This window comes from Cyanistes caeruleus, chromosome 3 (genome assembly GCF_971803275.1).
Source record: "Cyanistes caeruleus chromosome 3, bCyaCae1.hap1.1, whole genome shotgun sequence".
In the NCBI taxonomy this organism is placed as follows: Eukaryota; Metazoa; Chordata; class Aves; order Passeriformes; family Paridae; genus Cyanistes; species Cyanistes caeruleus.
Genome location: NC_141703.1, coordinates 42,718,605 through 42,737,917, shown reverse-complemented (window position 1 = coordinate 42,737,917; position 19,313 = coordinate 42,718,605).

Sequence of the window (19,313 nt, the reverse complement as noted above, 5' to 3'; positions counted from 1 at the left end):
AAAAACTTACAATCTAGGACTTGTTCACACTGTAGGTTATGCATCCCCCAGGCTTCCCATAAAAATGTTCCAGAGAAAATGGTTAAGATTTACCTTTAAAATAATCTACATTTTTTTCAGCAACAGTTGGTTTGGTTTTGTTCTTTAAATCATTAGCACACCCCAATTTTCAATTGTAATAGTGAAACAAGGTACCAAACAGGTGAAAACTACGACAGAAGCAGATCATTCATTAATTCTTGGCAACCACTCTTTTGTTCATATTCCAGATAAGGTTACACTACTACACCTCATTTGACTTTAAAATCCTGCTGCAGAGTTGTATTTTCCTTCTATCTGAAGTAGACTGAAATACTGAGACTGCTTTACATTATAAGTTATGCAATCGCTCTTTAAGCATCTGAAGAACTTTATTATACCACCCTATGAACTCTAGAGTTTTCTTTTCCATGCCTTTCACTGCTTTGTACAGAAGGACAAGTCTTTGAATATTTCAGTGACAGAATATATGGAGTTTGATTTGCAACTGAATTTCCCAGTTTTGTGACAAATGAGGTTTCACTGAAATCAATGAGATCAAAATAGCTCTTTGCTGGCACAGTGCCATTTGGAACAAGGACGTACAGACAATAGTTGACCTGTTTTTAGCTACGCTCACCTCTGAGGGGAAGCAAGGAGGGTGAATTGAGTACCCCCAGCACACATAATTCAGAACTTAAACTGAAAATGGGGTGTGTTATATTTTACACAATTGATTCTAAACTGCACCCTCTCAGGTACAAGTGCAATTCTTCTTAGCACAGAAGGTAGGCTTTTGGGGAGGAAAAATTTGGGTTAGACCCAACTCAGATAAATCCATGCACATATTTGAGCAACTATCCTAGCTGTTATAACTAACTCTAGAACACAAATTAAATCTCTCCCAGTCTGATTCTCTTGCAAAAAGCCAAGAGACCTCTTTTATAAAACCATAATATACAAATTATCCTTCTTTTCAATGACCAAAGCAGAAATCTATCAAGTTAAAATTTGGTGTGTGGAGTGTGTAATTGGAAGATAATGTCTATAAATATTAATTATATCTCATTGAACATTACTGTGTTTCAGGTAAAAAATGGAGGGAAAATAAAAAAGACTTAAGTACAAAAGAAAAAAGAATTAAAGTTATAATTAAACACAACAGAATGAGAACGAATTAGCAAATGCTCTCAGTGTACTGTCTTCATAGCAAGAAGAGAAGACATGTTCATCTGAGCGAGGAGTTCATTTCGCAGCCCAAAGGGTGTTAGGCATATTCAGTAACCTTTCTGCGCAATGGTGTTGAAACTGGCACCAGTAATAGACAGTAAAGCACTGTGCCATTGCAGCTGGGTAGGAATCCAAGTGCTAGCTTTTTGAAAACCTAACAAAGATTCTTTTGGAGTCTTTACATTTCAATGTAACTGAATTAAAGTACTGACACATTCCAGTTTATCTGTCACCCTTTCTGCCAGTGTAAAAGCTTTAACAGTAATGGATATTGCATTTTCCCTGGGTATTTACTTAGAAAACATTAACATTTTCACTAATTTTGGGTTTTAATAACTACTATATCAACAAAATACATTACAATAAAGAACTTTAAAAAAAATCAAAATCCACTATGAAATTCTGTGTGTACTATGCCTATAAGGAACCAATAATATTAGAAAATTTCCCCTCTCTTTAGCTATGTCATAAAGAATTTATTGTAAACAATTGAAAAATTGTTATTCTGATAATTTTTCCCAAGATAGGGAAAAAGGATCATAAAAGATTGTTTTATAAATAAACTGGGGAAAAGATGAACATTAAGGACAAGATTGCAACACCCTTACTCACTCTGAATAATAATGTTGATCATAACTGGTTCCACTGTTGTCAAAGGGATTGCCTACAAAAAGAGCCCAGTTTTTATATGAGGAAGAAAAATCTAGATCTAGGAAAGGAATAAGATTATGTGTTTGAAAAACAGACACAGATAAATATCATGGTGACATTTACTGTTTTCTACAAGCTGAATCATGAAAAGCTCCTTCTGCAGGCAATCAAGAAATACTGTGAACAAAAAAGATATTTAGAGAAAAGAATATGTGTCATATATTCACCAAAGACAAAACACACCCTCAATTTTGTTTTGTTGCATCACAAAAAGAGCATGCAAGTATAACTACTGGGGGGCTGGAACCCAAAACATAGACACATGCTCTCAATATTTTAGGCACAGCAACAATACCTAGAGGCTTTTTCCCATTTTGTATTTCCCCAGGCATTTTTCCTGAATCACTAATTCACTTTGGTCCAGCAGAACTTGCTTCAATTTTGTTAAAACCACTCCCATCAGTGACAATTTTGCTATCCCTTCTGTGAGCTAAATAGCCATAAACAAATCACAAAACATAAACTGTTTCCATTCAGAAAAGAAACTGATGAGTCACTTATTTGATGTAACTTTATTTTTTGCTTGTAAGGTGTGTATATAGTAATCATACCTAGAGCTGCAAAGTCGGAACAATTTGCATTTCACATAAATGCTCAAATTTCTTCAGCTTTTACTGAGTGACAGATACATAATCACAGAGTTTATGTCATGCTTTTTTACTTCCTTCTTTTTGCTCTTAGATATTTTCTCTTTCTGAAGGTGTAGTTCAGTGACAGATATCAGCCACCTGTTGCTACAGGAGGTGGCTATGGACACCAAGCCCATCTCCTCATTTTCTGCCTCCATACCCAGCTGTGTAGGTCACATTCCTCTTCTACTATGTCTCTGGCTCTTCCTGGAAATGCCCTTTGCATTAATTTCAACCTCTGAAAGACCTGAAAACTAAGCTTTTCTTTATCATGTTGATTTTCTGTTAATTTATCAAACAATCTGTTCAGCATGTCTGAAAAGTGCTAGAGTGGATGTTGAGGGGACCACTGGGATGGGCATGGGAGGAGCAGAACCACCTCAGTATTTAGGTGGCAGTTGGATATTGCATTAGCCATTTTGTTGATCTGTACCTACACATGCAGCATTTCACTAGAACAAGATTCACATTCTCTGCAACAGCTTTATTTACATTTCTGTCAGATAACCTCACATTTGTGTCCATTTAGGGTACTGACATGCAGGTATGTTTAAGCTGTGGACTCCTTTGTTTTATTATTGGGAGGTAATTATAAGGGATTCTAAAAGGCCCTTAAAATTAAAATTAGCCTTTTAAATGAAGAATAAAGGCTTCATTCGCATGCCTCATTCAGTGCCTATTAATATATTCAAAATTTGCTGTGTTCTGACTGATGAGACCAATATGTAGGCATATGCTACATATTTTTGTCGATAACAGCCCAACACCAACACAAAAGGGATTAAAATAATTTAAATAGTAAACCCTAAAAAGCATGGAAAGAAATATGCAATGCCAAAAATTGGATAACAGCAGAGACACAAAATGGTATTTGGTGGCAGTACAAAGGATGATTTGCAGGATTCCCTACTTGACCACAATAGGAGTTATAGTGCCTCTCCCACTTACTTCCACTGGGAATATTTTATCTCTGACCATGTTTTACAACCTATTCTGGATTTGGATGTAGTCCCTTGTCTTTTATTCATTTTTGGACCATATTATTCCCTCCTTGCTGTTGTTATATTCTTTGAATGCTATTGTTTTTCTTCTTCTGCCAGCTTTAGCTCTTGCTTGATGTTAAAATTTCACTGTTTGTTTCTTTCTATTTAGCAATGAAATACAGCATTTAGTTACTGTATTTGTGCCAGGCATAGGTGGAGAAAGCTAGCTGCAGGCTGCTTTTTTGTTCCCTGAACTCCTGACAAACTGAGGGTTCATCTGCATGCCTTTGAGCTGTCTGCTGTTATGCCATTATGTATGAAACACAAATAGAATTTGGCACATTAATCCATTGCTTATACTGTGTCTGGTTCTTTTAGTGTTTTTACTGATTTACCTTGTCATGAACAGGGTAACACTATAAGAATAAAGTAGATCTCAATAACCAGAAAGCCAGCATTTTTCTTGGGGTTTGTTGTTGTTTTTGTTTAACATTCTGCATTTTGTTTTCCTTCTTTTCTACCTATTTAAAGCAGAAAGAATAGCTGGACTTGCTACTAGCACTGCTCACTTCTCATTTAATAGGTAATATCTTTCGTCACATAAATTTAGCAATGGGGGCACCATATTAAGGCTACACAACATGTTGACTACAGTCACAGTTTCCCTATTCACAAAATAACACAGGGTTTAACTTAAAATTACTCCTGCCCTGAGAGATTTATACTTCTCTTAAGTGGATATTCAAGCAGATTTGAACTGTATTTTTAACTGGGCAATTCCCTCAGAGTTAGCTGTGGCACTCTGTATTTACCACTGCTGAAGACAAAATGTGTCTTTGCCTGTTCCTTTGTTAATCAAAGTAAAACCTTTTTTTTACAATTATGTGTCCAGATCTCTGTAAAGAAAAACTCATTCTTGACATATGGAAGATGAAGTTTGCTTCAAAATAATCACATCAGGTAGTTTCTGTTCTATACCAAGAGCAAAACATTCCATTTTCTGTTAATTTAATTAGTTTCCATGATGCACTGAGTTTTAGCAATTCTGAATTTGTTTTTGTTCTTACAGATTGATTGATACTTACATATTTGGCAGAATAATTTGGCAGAATGTTATCCAAGTAACATACACAGATCTCTGTAATACACTTCATGTAGAACTAACTTTTATAAAGTTCAGTCTGTGGATTTCAAAGTATTTCCTAAATATTAGTTAATTGTGTCTCTTTAAATCTCTGAGAAAAATTAATCCCATTTTACAGATGAAGAAACTCGGGCCCAGGTTACAAAAAATTTACAGAAACATATTTAAGTATTCTGACAATTAAAATAGGGGACTTAGAGTCATCATATTTTTCTTCCCTCCAGCAAGCAATAAAGCAGCAACTGATAGTGACACAATGAAAAGAAACGGAACTATTCCAATAAGTTTTATTTACTGTCTCTCTCTTATGTCAGAATAATTTGTAAGTTATTATCTGGCTCTTACTACAGGAAACAGAATCCCTCAGCAAAATCTGTCTTAAAAAATATCAGAAGTTATAACATTTTCCATCACTCCTTCTAGCCAATCCTAATGATTTGTCATATATAATTATCCTAGAAAAGTAAGAGTTGATTATTAATCAACATCAGTAGACAAAAGCCCAAATAGCAAAGCAGAGGAAAAGCTTGCTGTCTGACTCAATGAGTTTGGAGTTTTTTTCTTTAAAGTAGAAATACACCATCAGAATGTTTGACTGATTTATCTTCCTTTTAAATGTGCAAAAGGACATTATTCTGAAAGTTTTAACTTTTTTTTTCCCCCCCCACAGGGAGTTTTAATAATATGATGAAATGAACACACTGGCTGTGTGAAACTTTGAACTATGCTAGTACAGACTAAGGACACAGCTGAATCTAAAGTAAATTGCCTCTGCTGATGACAAGGTCATCCTTCCCTTACTCCAACTGTCCTCCTTGTGAGTACACAAGGACTCAGGCATTGAGACAGCTCTGGGGCCAACACAGGCTCATTCTGTGTAGTGAGAGGTCCCTGCAAGAATAGCTCCCTGATTTGGCAATGGTCTTGCAAACACTCATAACCACTGAAAGCAAGGCGGTGGAAATTGGTGCAGACTGGGGAGGGCAGCACCACTTCTAGAGGAGCAAGGCATCATTTTCTCATGAAATATATTAGAGGAAAACATTTACAATTCAATTTGATACTTGCACAAAGCAAACTTTGATTTAAGTATCCAGGGTAGAAACAGTTAGTGGGATTTGAGCCATCCTGTACCCTATCTGTTTTTCTGGGTAGGGATAACTGTATACAAACCTCTGGCTCAACTGTGACCACTATTACCCTAGACCTGAGATTTCATAAAGGCTCCTGGCAAAAGTCAAAGGCAAGGCAGTTGCCTTACAGGCTCAGTGACTGGGTCAAGTGAACATGAATGGAAAGTGAAGGAAGGACCCTTTCTGAACTGGTATTGCAGAAAGCTGTCCAGAATTTTTAGGATTGGTAAGAATCCATGGATTAAATCCATAGTACAGGTCACACTCCTAACAGCAGCCACCTTTCAAAGCATCTGCTCCTCAAAAGCTTTGTGGAATTTTGCTAATTCCTGTGATTTTATCCACCTGCTGGTATTGTGCATAATGCTGCAGCACCCCTCCTACATAATTCTTAAATTAATTGAAAATGTTCTATATCTATAAAATGGAAAAAATCCCTAATTAAATATAGATACTACATGAGATCTTTAAAATACATATAAGGAAATATGTATTTCAAGAATGATACATTCCCTGTTATGTCAGAGGTGACACAAGAAGAACCAGTTCTTCAAAGGGAATGTACAGGATGAAACTATCAAAAAGAATTTTTTCAAGGGGAAAAAAGATGTTTCTTAATGTATAACTGTATCATAACTATTCTAGCACTAATATAAACAACCATATTTCTTAAGGAATAATTTTACAGAAGTTATTTCTCCTCTGAATATGGAGAAAAATAATCAATTCTTTATAAATCAATTCAATTTTCTTCCACCCCTCCGCAGCAAAGTTATATCACTGTTATCTTCCTTGCCTTTTTCATATTTACTATCCCTCTCTAAAACAAGTAATAAGTGAGCTGACAATGCTGGTTTATAGCATTTTACATTCAAAGTTAGCACAGGTGGAAACAAGTTTAGAAGATTCAAGACAGCACAGTATTATTTTCACATTACAGAAACTTGCATATGGAAGTAACTAACAAATTTAGTTGTCTTAGTGCAAATCCCAGTTTAGAATAGGTTAGCAAACATATATCATGTACCAGTACCATTCTAAGTAAAATAAGGTGACTTCATTTAATGTGGTAGACATTAAAACAATATTGCAGGGCAGATCTTTCTCAACTGAAACTGCTGTAACTCTATTGCAGCGTCATTACAGGCATAAAAAATCCTTATATGTAGAGATCTTATAGGTTTTGTTTGTTGGTTCGTTTTTTTTTTGAGATCACATACTAAGTCAGGCCAGGACTGTTCAGGACAGATATTGGGTGAGATTCAATTTAACATAAATTTTTAAATTTACCTAAAACCAGTCAATAGAGAGAAAGGGATGCTGTCTGGCCAAACCTGTCATAAATTTTTAATCTAGGATGAAATTAATTACTTTTTGGATATGCCTGTTTTTTTACAGTAAAGGATCAAAGAACTCTGAAGTGACAGTTTCAACAAAGGATGACTACCTCTTAGAAATCTAGTTTAACCAGATGAATTCTAAACATTACTACTATGCAGCCACCTCTGATCTATAGTTACTTTTTATATAATACATATTTTTATACTTCTCAATTAACAGTTTTTGGCATAACTCCCTGATCTAAGAATATAAATGACAAAGATGGTGGTAAAGACAGTTTGATGATTTTGTTACACATCTCACTAATTCCAGAGACAAAGGTGGCATGGTCTCAGTACTGATGGGAGAGGCATGAGACTGGTAAATTATCCTAGAGGGCTCATCTAGCAGCTGGAGATCACCAAAGTGCTCTACCTTAAATGTGCATCCTTTCCTCAGTGTCAAGGGAAAGATTTTATTAAGGAGTATGGCGATGTTTACTTCCTTACCAACAGGAACAACAGCTGGTTGACTGACTCTTAAAGGGAAATATGGTATTTCTAATGTATTACAGTAAACATTTAAGGAGTTTAATAAAGAAGTATTGCATGAAGCATATTTGGACTGCTGACCAAACACCAATACCCTCTGCAGAAGATGCAACAATGTCACACTCTGCCTCTTTCCATAACACATCCAGGATTTTACCATATAGCTCAGCTCCGGCATTGCCTGAACTTCAAGTACTTTGTGGCTGGACACTACAAAGCTCCAGAAGTCTGAGTCCACCACTGTAGTGTGATATTCTGAATTCCAGAAATTGCCACCATTCAAACTGCAAATTTTGCATTCCAAGTAGCTAAGAGCTACTGTAAACTTGAGCTTACAGCTCAGCCCCTCCACTAGTCTTTCAACCTTCAAGGTTTTATCTCAAAGAAACTAGCTAGCAAACTCCTCTACTGCACTCTTAACTCTTACATATCGGCAGCTTTTTTCTGTTTGGAAGAGTAAAATCAAGTAGCTTTTTTTCCACTGTCTTATTTGCTTGAGTCATCTTAAAATCTGTAGTACAACAGTGAGCTCATTTTCATCCTTTAGCCATCTCAAAGGAAATGCCCACAGTTTTTCTACTATCAGTGTTCACCAAAGCCCAGATGTCTTGATCTGTGCCTTCCCTTTCCGTATTTATTAGCATCAGCTACCTCCGCATTTCTCCTAATCAGATCCAGAAGGTCAAAAATACCAGTTCAACACTTCCTTTTTAAGAGGGTAAGTACAGAGTGCTAAGAAATCTATCCCTAAACCCACAGAGTTACCCTGAGATGAACTGTATGACTAACTGACAAACATTTGCAGACGTGTTGCCATAAAATTGCCATTTCTGCCCCTCTCATTTTTTCTTACGGCCACATTTCACAGCTGTTTTAGCTACCCAGCTGCAGAGCTTATCTTCAGTATACTCAAGATCATATCACCAGATCATCTCTTCATTTAACTAAAGTTAAGGGAAAAATACTTCTTTTGTGCAATTCCTCAGGAATCCACACTGGAATTTTCAGGGGAACATACCATGAGTAAACCTTCTGGGCTGGTTTACTGATCTGTCAGACTCTGATGAAATGAAAGGTTATAGTCTTCCAATAAAGTACAAGTATTTATTTTTATAGAGAAAAAAGTCAAACTCATGTATAGAAACAAGGATATCTCAAGTGTGTTATACAGTTGAAATAGTGTCTCAATTCATCTATTTTTTCAGTAGGCACACACAGTATTTTCTAAAAGGGTATATAAAAATATATGAACTCCAGATGTGCATGACACCCCTGAGTTTCTGTTCAATGTTTTCAAGAAAATACAGTCTATCTTTTTATTATGGTATACTAGAACAGAAAAATATTAAGCTAGGTTTAAAATGTATGAACAAGGGCAAAACCATTGACTGAGATGCCTGGAAAAATGTCTATTTTAACACTCTGCTTTTATCAGCTGGTGTATGAAAGATACTACCTGTCCTGACTGATTAGTTCTCCCGATATTTTTTAATCATTACTTCTACAACAGCATCTTTACCTCTAATATATTATTCATATTTTTCCATATAAGTACTGCTCATTGTTTCATAAAATTATTTTTGCAATACTGTATTTTAATTTACGATGAAATAAAAAAAATTAATGAGTCAATATGCAACTTCAAAGTCTTGATATGGAAAAGTAAAAGTCACATTTCCTACAGTAATTTATGTGAAAAATACTAATATATTTGGGAAATCCTTTTACAGATTATCTTGATGTAAAAGACCATGTGACCATTAGTTATAGGCAAGTATTTATGCACTGAATATAGCATAATTGATTATTTTTTGTTCAACTCATTTACTTCTTCCAATTGTATAGGATTTTCTTAATTATATATCATGTTACACTTAAAAACCCTCAAAAAAATTCAAGTGAAAACAGTGAGTAATTTCACTTTAAATACCTTCTGGAGACTGCCAAATTCAATGTTTAAACCTTCTGCAAACAGATTGACAATATTTCTTGCAATATATTGCCATCTAGAGGAAAAAATGTATGTTGCTACAAAATAAATATGAGGGTTTAGGTGCTATTTATAATTTCAACATTTTAGTATGGAAAACACACACTGTGTTTTTTAGGCAAAGTAATGTGTCATATTCACAAAATCAGCTGGATATAAACACATAAGTACAAAACATGCAAGAAGACATAAGTATGCAGCTGTTAAATACTGTATGTGATCCAATCACACACATATACATGTATAAGTATGTATAATGCATATATGAATATGTGTGTACGTATATAAGCCAAACAAATATTATTGGAAATTTCAGCCTGTCACAACAAATAAAACAGTTTCTAAATAAAATTCACTTTGTGCATCCCAAACCTGTAACTGAATTTCTAATTAAGGCTAAGTAGCACTCTTTTCAGCTAGTGGCACCAAAAATATTAAATTTACTGATTAGACGAATAGAAATAATTGAGATGCACTGCAGGGTAGCTCTGTAGCTACGAAGTTGATTGTACCTAGAAATAAATGGGATATATGAGTATAATACAAATAACTGAAGGTATTAGGTCTGAGTTCTCTCATGTAATAAATAATAAAAAATATACTGTATACATTACTGAAGCAGTTTAGACATTGAATACATTTGGACTGTCAAGGTCTCAAAACTAAATTAGGCACTAAATACTGCTGAATCAAGACCTCTATTTTCAACTGTCATTCTTATCTTAAATATGACTACGGATATTTTAAATATGAACTAATGTTAAAAATATTTTGTTACACATACAAATCCTTTTTATTAAAGGTTTCTAGCTATGTTTCAAATATTGAAATAGTAAAAAAGAAATACACTCAAGTACACAAGTGAGGGAAATAGAAAATGGAGATTAAAACTGTTTAACCCAGCATGAGGTCAATTAGTGTAACCAAATTCACATATAACAAACTCCATTGCGGGTAATCCTTATCTCAGACTCCTCAAGCGCAGTTAAATATGGACTGACCTGTACATGCAAGGCAGTGACCTTAGTTTTTCCAAAATGTGGCAAAACATATGAATATTAACTACCTCAAAGAAGCAAAAACGTGAATTCCTCCTTTAGAAGAAAAAGAAAAATGCAGACATTGCCATTTGAGGTTCCACAAGGCGAAGTGCAAAGTCCTACACCTGAGAAGAAACAACCCGAGGTACCAAGGAAAGGCTGGAGGCCACCTGGATGGAAAAGACCTGAGTGTCCTGCTGGACACCAAATTGAACATGAGGCAGAGATGTGCCACTGTGGCAAAGAAGGTTATGTGTGTGCAGGGGTGCATTAAGGGTAGGAAGGTGCTTCTTCTCCTCCACACAGCACTGGTGAGGACACACATGGAGTGCCACATCCAGCCCTGGGCTCCTCACTACGAGAGATACATTGACATGCTGGAGTGAGTCCAACAAACAGCCACAAAATTGATGATGGACTGGAGAATCTTATTAGGAAAAGCTGAGAGAGCTGGGACTGTTTGGTGTGGAGAAGTCTCAGGGGATAACTCACCAGTGTGTACAAATACATGAAGGAAGGGTGCGAAGAAAACAGAGCCAGGCTCTTTTCAGTCCTTCCCAGTGACAGGACCAGAGGTGACGTGCACAAATTGAAATGTTGTTCCCTCAGAACAACAGGAAACACTTTTTCACTGAGATTATGACCAAGGACTGGCACAGATTGCTCAGAGAGGTGGTAGAGTCTCCATCCTTAGACATATTTTAAGAAGCCCATCTGGACATGCCTGATAAACCTGCCATAGGTGGCACTGTTTGAACAAACAGGTTGGACCAGCTGGCCTCCAGGGGCTCTGTCCAACTTCAGCCATTCTGTGATTCTGTGATGTGAATACATATTGCTGGTATTCAGACACTCCAAGATGGGAAAAATATATACTGATAAGCAGTTCAGATAGTGGGGGGAACTCCATCCTCCACTCCTATTTTATTATTGTTTTTGTATGTCCCTCAGAGGAGTTGGAAGGGCAGAATTCACTAATTTTCACTTCTGGTTTCTTTCTGAGACGTATTCCATACTTATATACTCTATATTTACTAAATTCTTTTTCACTGAAGCAAAGCAATGCAAGCATATAACTTTATATTTTGTCAGGAAATAAAGGAAATCATGCATTCATGGCAAGAAGTTCATTGGAGGTCATTTTTCTCACAGAACTGATGTCTTATAGACTGCTTCCTTGCATTTGAAACTGACTTGAAAATAAAAAATAAGGCCACAAAGAAGTGTGGGTCTGGTTATTTTAGCAGGAGACTAAGCGAACAAAATTTTAATTAAAACACTTAGACACTTTCAAAATAAAGGGAAAGAAAAACTTGCCTTTGTTGGCATGAGTGCTGCATTTGGAATTTGGATGGCCTCTGGAAATCAAATTACTTCAGTTGTGTTTTGTTTGCTTTTCTTAAAGCTGTTATTTTTGCAACATAATCAGTAGCAATTTAGGTAATAATATGACAATAGTACCTGTAACAAAGACTTAATTAAATCTGTCAGTGTCTGTATTATACAATAATGTTAGCAAAATTTAAAAGAATTATATTAATACTCAAATTTTACTGTTTTCACTTTTACTTGGGAGTCAGATAAATCAAATCTCATGTTTAGTTATCTAAGAATATATTAAACGTGACATTTAGTGGGAGTTTCACTGAAAAAAAACTTGAAGCTAATAAAAAATATACTGCAAGAAAATGTCTTAAAGAAAATGACAAATGAAACTGGAAAACTGGTTTTTTAAACACTATGCACAGACTTCCTGGCTGGTGATTAATATTGTATTTTAATACAAGCCAGCAGTCTATGACACAAAAGACACAATTTCTCTGAAATCAATTGCTCTAATTATCAAATTTTGTATATATTTATATATATTAGATATAGCTTCATTACAATTCTATGGACACGAATAACCACAGCACCTACCTAAACTAGAAGACAAGAAAGTGAACTTTCATAAATGCTTGATAATAGTTTGTTATCTTGCTTACATATGCTTTGGCATTGCTGGGAGCCAGCTTAAACATGCCATGATAGATTTGAAAATACTGGAATTGCCAGGGTTTTTGGTTTTTTTTCCAGAATTTTGTCACCCTGTTTAGCAATTAGGGTGATTTACAGTCAATTCCTACTGCACCTACCATCAATACATTGACATTTGTTAAAAGCAACATAGAATTTGTTTTGATTGCTATAATTTGTACAATTGAAGAGAAACATGAAAAAATAACTGGTTTACACTCTAATACTGAGTGAATCTAATATCAAAGACTGGCTAATCCATTACTTTAATACCACCGTTTTTTCATAAAAAACAAACCACAGCCATTAAAAGCATCACTTTGCCAAGTTTAAATAATCATTCCTTACAAAACACATTCTGACAGTCAGACCCTAGGCTTTCAGAAGTTACTTTTGGCTGCAGTGATGTGGCTGTTCAGTCCTGAAACTGAGATGCTGTAACAGGATCCAACTAAAACAGATAAGGAATGAATTCTGAAAATCAGGGTCCTGTCTACAGGCAAGCAATCACTTATATGGAAAAGATGACAAAAAGCAAAAATCTTGAAAAACTAGTATGTAGACGACATGTACATTCCTGAAAGCAAAGATGCATATAGGTGTGCAGCCTGTTACAGAAGCACATGGAGAGTAAGTGCAAATTCAAACCTCATCTCTAAACCTGCATCACCTTACAAAGTCTCCTAAGGTACTTCTTACTTCCCCATCAGTTATTTTAGTGATTTGGAAAAATTAAGAGAACTAACATGTTTTATATGTATTTTTAAAAAGCAAACTCATTATATTACATATATTTCTTATTTTGTCCTGCCAAATCTAGGATAGGATAGAGGCAATGTGTTTTGTTTTTAAATTAATGCCAACTATTATAATAATTAGTCATCTGATAATGAATAACTAGCTATAATAGAGGGTGCTAGTAAAAGAAGTGTCAGCCAAGAACATCGAATATTTTTCTAAGAAAAACTTACTTTCCAAGAGTCCAAATAACTCATGATGTGTTATTCTCTCATAGGCTTGTATTTCACTACATGCAATTTTCCCCTTGCAGCTGCTCCTGCACAGTCTTCCTTCTAGTGCTTCATGGCAACCTATATTTTGTTTCTTGGCTTCTTTTCTGCATCATTTCTATACTGCCACCTTCCTTTGTGCTGGCACTCTTCCTCTGGTACTATATTTGATGTAAAATTCTATCTGCACTGCAGCCATCACCATGCATCAGCAATTAGGGATTGTCTGTTTCAAACTTACTGGAGTCAATTGACCATAGTAGTCACTTTTCCTAGTAGAAAAACAATTTCCTACTCCTTTGAATTCAGAAAAAAAAAAAAAAAAAGTGTAAGTTTAATCTGAAACCTTGTTTTAGTTCAATTGAAGACACTGCAGAAGTATCTGCTCTAGTAAAGGCACACAGGAGAGATACTGACACTTCCCCTGATATTACAATCATGTTTCAAACAAACCCAAACCTCAAAGCCATGTTATTCACTGGAGGTAACACTGAAGCCCATATTCCAGCTGCATTTTAGTATTTTGCCACCACCTGTCATTACAAGCATGAGCATGGATCTCTTAAAAAAAAATATCTGAATTTCTTATTCAACATGGAAGGGCAAAAGAGCACTATCTTCTAGAGAGACAAATTATTAAAAATTGCTGGGGTTTTTTGGTATTTTATTTAATACTATATTATTTTACTTGCAATATTTAAATTAATAAAGAAAAGCTGTTTTCAATACTAGAACTGAGTTCATTCTTATTGTTACTTCCAAGTTAATTGGCATTTCTATGCACCATGAGAACTGCAGGTGACTGAGATCATCTTGAGAGAAAGAAAACATAGGACTAAATTATCTCTCTTTAATTGTCACATATAAAAAATATCTGATTAAAGGAGACTATATCAGAAATATCAGCTAATATTTTAAATTAAGTTTGAACACTTCATGGAAGCTCTTTATTCCTTAAAGAAAATTTAAATTGTCAGTTTTAACAGTTAAATCTAATCATGTCTTCTTTGGCCATTGCCAGAGTATCTGAGTATTTCCATGGAAAAATCAGTAAATAGTATGATAAAATAAATAATTAATATTTCTTTTAGTGTTAAGGTAGCCAAAACCAGTGAAAAATATTATCCTGTAAATTTTATAAACTAAAGCCACCACAGACTGCTATCCAGTTTCCCTTTGCTGGGCAAGTGTTGGTGAGCACATTTCAGTAGCTTTTGTCCTTACTCCTTTTTGGTCAAGGCTGAAGTCAGGACATGCCAGAATGAGCTCATGTTTTCACACTGCAGGTGTGAAGAGACACAGTCCTTCATTATTGTGGTTCTGTGTGTCTGTGTAATTTATACAAATTCATGGAAGGAAATAAAGAAGTGTTCTGGTATCTGGGGTTTAGGTTTTTTCAAGTAGATTCCAAATTGTCAGAATTCTGGAGTTTTAGTAGTATTAATATTTTATACATTTGTACATACTGCATAGCATACACAGCTTAAAAAGAACATGCAATCTAAAGAACTTTGTATGTACCAGTAATAGAGTATATAGATCTTTCTTGTTTGATACACTTCCTGCATGTTCTTCAAAAAACCCTTTTTTATTTTTTTTTCCTGAGAGAAATGAGCAAAACCAAAGTCAACTTTTGAACTTAGGAAGTTCTAGAGTTTGGAGGTAGCTGCTATCCTATAAGATTGCTGTTGCAACAGTTACACTTCCAAATAGAATTGGAAAGTTTCAGAGAAATTACAAAGATCCCAATTTGTAACAGAATATTTCCACTTCGCCTAATAATCTACCTTTCTAACACTTATTATTATTATTAATATTATTATTATTATTATTCCTAAGAGCAGTAACACAAACTTTTACAAAATTTAAGTTTAATAAAAATCTAGGACAGAAGAAACAGAAGGGGAGCTGTTTCCCCAATGAAACACTACTGCACATGGTTCCTGGGCATTCTTCCTTCCCGAGTCAAACTTGAAAGTCCTTTTACTCAGGCTCTCAAATCATTCCAGGTCTACCTGAAAAAAGAAGAATCTACTTCCAAAATTACCAAAGAGATGAAGATGCCAGATTCTCACTGCTATATACCTGGTGTGTGTCTCTCTGTATGTGTAGGATGTTCTAAATGGCAGGACACACATTATGCAACTACTTACCAAAGCATTAGCACTTACTATTATCTTGAGCATGTTCAGATCAAGAGTCAGAACCCACCCCCTTTTTTCTTCTGGTTTCCTGTTATTGTTGCTGCAGCTGTATATTTCTTCTTCCATTTTACTTTTTGCCTTCAATAAAGAGCTAAGCTGTGACTCTCACCTTAAAATTGTGTAAAAATTGTGAATGTCGGTATTGAATCACTTTGCTACCTGAAGATTGTTGTCAAAGTGACTGCTTCTTCTTAGGAAAAGAGGTAAGAATATATCTGTTCTACCTACATCATGTTTAGATTCCTGAAGTTCCAGGCATCTCTCTTGGATTTGACAAATAGAATTTGAAGTGACTGATGAAAAAATAAGGTGATGATAAAATATTTGATCCTTCTTAAAGAATTTAAAACATCTTTCCTCAAAGTTTTTAACCACAACAGGTTAATGCTTCCTTCTCCTTTGGATATTTTTTCACCTTACTGTAGCACTATAGACATGTGGGGAAGTTGCTAATACTCACAGGAGATTGCTCCCATTTCCACTGTATTTACTGACAATTTTTCTGGAAGATAAAAATTGTTAGTTTTAAAACAAACAAAACATGCGTTTGCAATCTTTTGCTTGCTACACAGTTTTTCAAGCAAGATGGTTACATTTCCTTCTAGACTGTTCTGTTCTAACAATCTTGAAAATTCCACATTCTTCAGTTTATAATACAGATGCGTAAAATGGTCAACAACTGAAAAATCAGTATTTTTTTCTTTCCCAGAATAATTGGAAATACATGTCTCATTTTTCACGGCTAAAGCATCCATTTGCAAGCACACACCCATGCACAAATACACACATATATTATTCAAATGAGAACATATTTAACATTTAAACTTTAATCACTGTACAAAAAGATTTCTGTGTTACACTTTTCCTTGCCTTTTTTTGGTGTGGGAGGGAAGGAGAGGCATTGGTTGGTTGGTTTGATTTGGTTCAGTTCTTTCGGTTTGGTCCTGGTTAGTTCTTTGTTGGTGGTTTTTTTTTTCTTTAATACCTTCTTTAAATATTTTCTTATATAGAGCTTTTTACTAATCTCAGATTAAGTAATTTGCTGTGGAATAAAATACTCAAGTTTCATGACTGCTTGAAAATAATTTCAAAAGGAGTTGAGTAGTACTTTTTTGGGAAAAAGCATTACTATGTATTTCCTAAGTGATCAGGAACGTGGGATTTAGAAATGCAGTAACATTTGGAGTCTAAAGTAAAAAACACACCACCTCCTGTTTGGTTACAGCTGAGCACTCAAAATCATTTTTTTATCATTCTTTAAACAGCTATGATTTTCTTCACTTCCAGATTATTCATCCAAGGGGAAAAATACAACCCTTTTTACACTTGGTCTCCTACTTCAAATGCTACCTCCCTTTAAAGCAGACAAAACCATTGCAATCACAATCCCTCTTCTCATTTTACATTAGCCTGGGTCACATTAACAAGCACAATGTGAGAAGGAATCTTTTATTTTTTTGTAAGACTTATTACAATATTCCGAAATTCATATTCCATGAATGTGAACATCAAGTCCAGTTCATGGTACGAGGCTGTTATGTATACTACCTGTGCAGCTGATACTTTGTTAGGTGTGTAACAGGTGGTTCTTATAGCTGATATGGGAAAAGCTGACTGAGTTAAGAATACTGAGCCAGGAGAGGACCTGAGCAGGTTGTACTCTGGCAGGCAGCTGCCTCTGGATCATGTTCAAACTGCCCAGAGTAGGCTCTGAATTTTCACTTTTGCAGGATAAGAAGGGCAGTCAGCTAAACCTAGCAACCTGATTCTTAGCACATGAATTAGAAGCCTGTATTCTGAATATAACTGGTAGTAAAAAACTAACACAACTGGTTCTTAAAGATGCTTTGGTTGAAATTTATCACCCACTATAACAAAATGCGTGTGGATTGCTAACATCAGAAACTGGGATGACTGAGACATCTTTCTCCTTTCCTCACAAGCCATTTTTCCTAAATGTTTTTCTTCTACCTGCTGCTATATGAAATACTCATCAGAGTTAAAAACATTAATCCTAACTCTTTAGTAGTCTATCAATGAAGAAAACTCTACAGCTTCCTCCTAAGACATCTCTGTTATCCTACAAGGACAAATTTGGTGTTTTCATTCTCTCTGCTTACTGTAAGCCTCAATGTCTCTGCAGAAGGATGGAGTCACTGTACAGTGAGTTTCCTGAAGAAGGTCAGCAGGTGATGTTGGGAGAGAAGTGTGACTGAAATAGGTCCTGACCCCCGGGCTTCACAGCACTTCTCTTTGTTCAGGAGGCAAAATCATCTTCCCAAGGTGCAGTGTGGGAAAAGCAGGAGCACTGGTGTAGAGGATGCTCTTTATTACAGGACTTATCTGGGAAGTGAAGGGCCTGAGATGCTGGCAGTACCCTTCATAGGGGATTGCAAGCAGTAACTTTGTTTTCCTGGAAGGTGCCTTAAGAGCAAGTATGGCAAGGCTGCTGGGTCACCCCACAAGAAACAGTACCATGAACTCAAAAGAGAAAGCCAGAGAAGAGGAGCTTTGTTCTCCTGTCTCTGTGGGAAAGCAGAAGTCCTGGGGTCTGCTCACTCTAACTGAAAGGAGCAAGTAGGTTGTGACTGGCAGCAAAGACAGGATAAGTGGCAGCAGTGGTAGGTGGCTGAGAATGTGAGCCAGGGGGCTCAGGAAGCATAGAGCAGATTGTGGTGGTTATTACACAGCTCCAGGGGCTGGAGTGAGAGGGTGAGTTTTGGCTTCCCTGAGTTCCCAGGTTGTGATGGAGTATCGCTTCCCACAGCAAAAGGGTGATAAGAGAAGCTGTGCCCCCACAGACAGTTAAAGCTTTTCCTTCCCCATCCTGAAGGTTGAGAAAGATCTATAAGCTCTTTCACACCACATCAGCAGCTTGCATAGGAATTAAACAAGTCATGAAGATCCTTTACTCCAGTTGTTCTCAAGGGTTTATCAAAACAAGGGGGAACCATAACCCTAATCAGAAAGTACACACAAACTAGATTCCAACCAAAGTTATAAATCTTGTTTACTTTTTTGAAAACTACCTTTTCCCCTAAATTGCATACATAGATTTCTGGATTAAAAAAAGATTTAAATAACTTTATGTAGTAGGGCAAATCTGTGACTTCCCTATTACAGAGGAATAAGATATCATAAAACACCTCCTACTCGCCGGCTGGAAGAAGAAGAATACGTGAGGCAATTTTCCCCTTTCCCATGCATGTGGGCAGAGGGTGGGCTGGCAAGGGGAAAAAATAGGAGAAAGACTGATTGATACACTACCGAAAAGGCAAAATAGACTAAACAGGACTGAAAAAAACACTATTAGCCCAGTGGTAAAGACAGACCA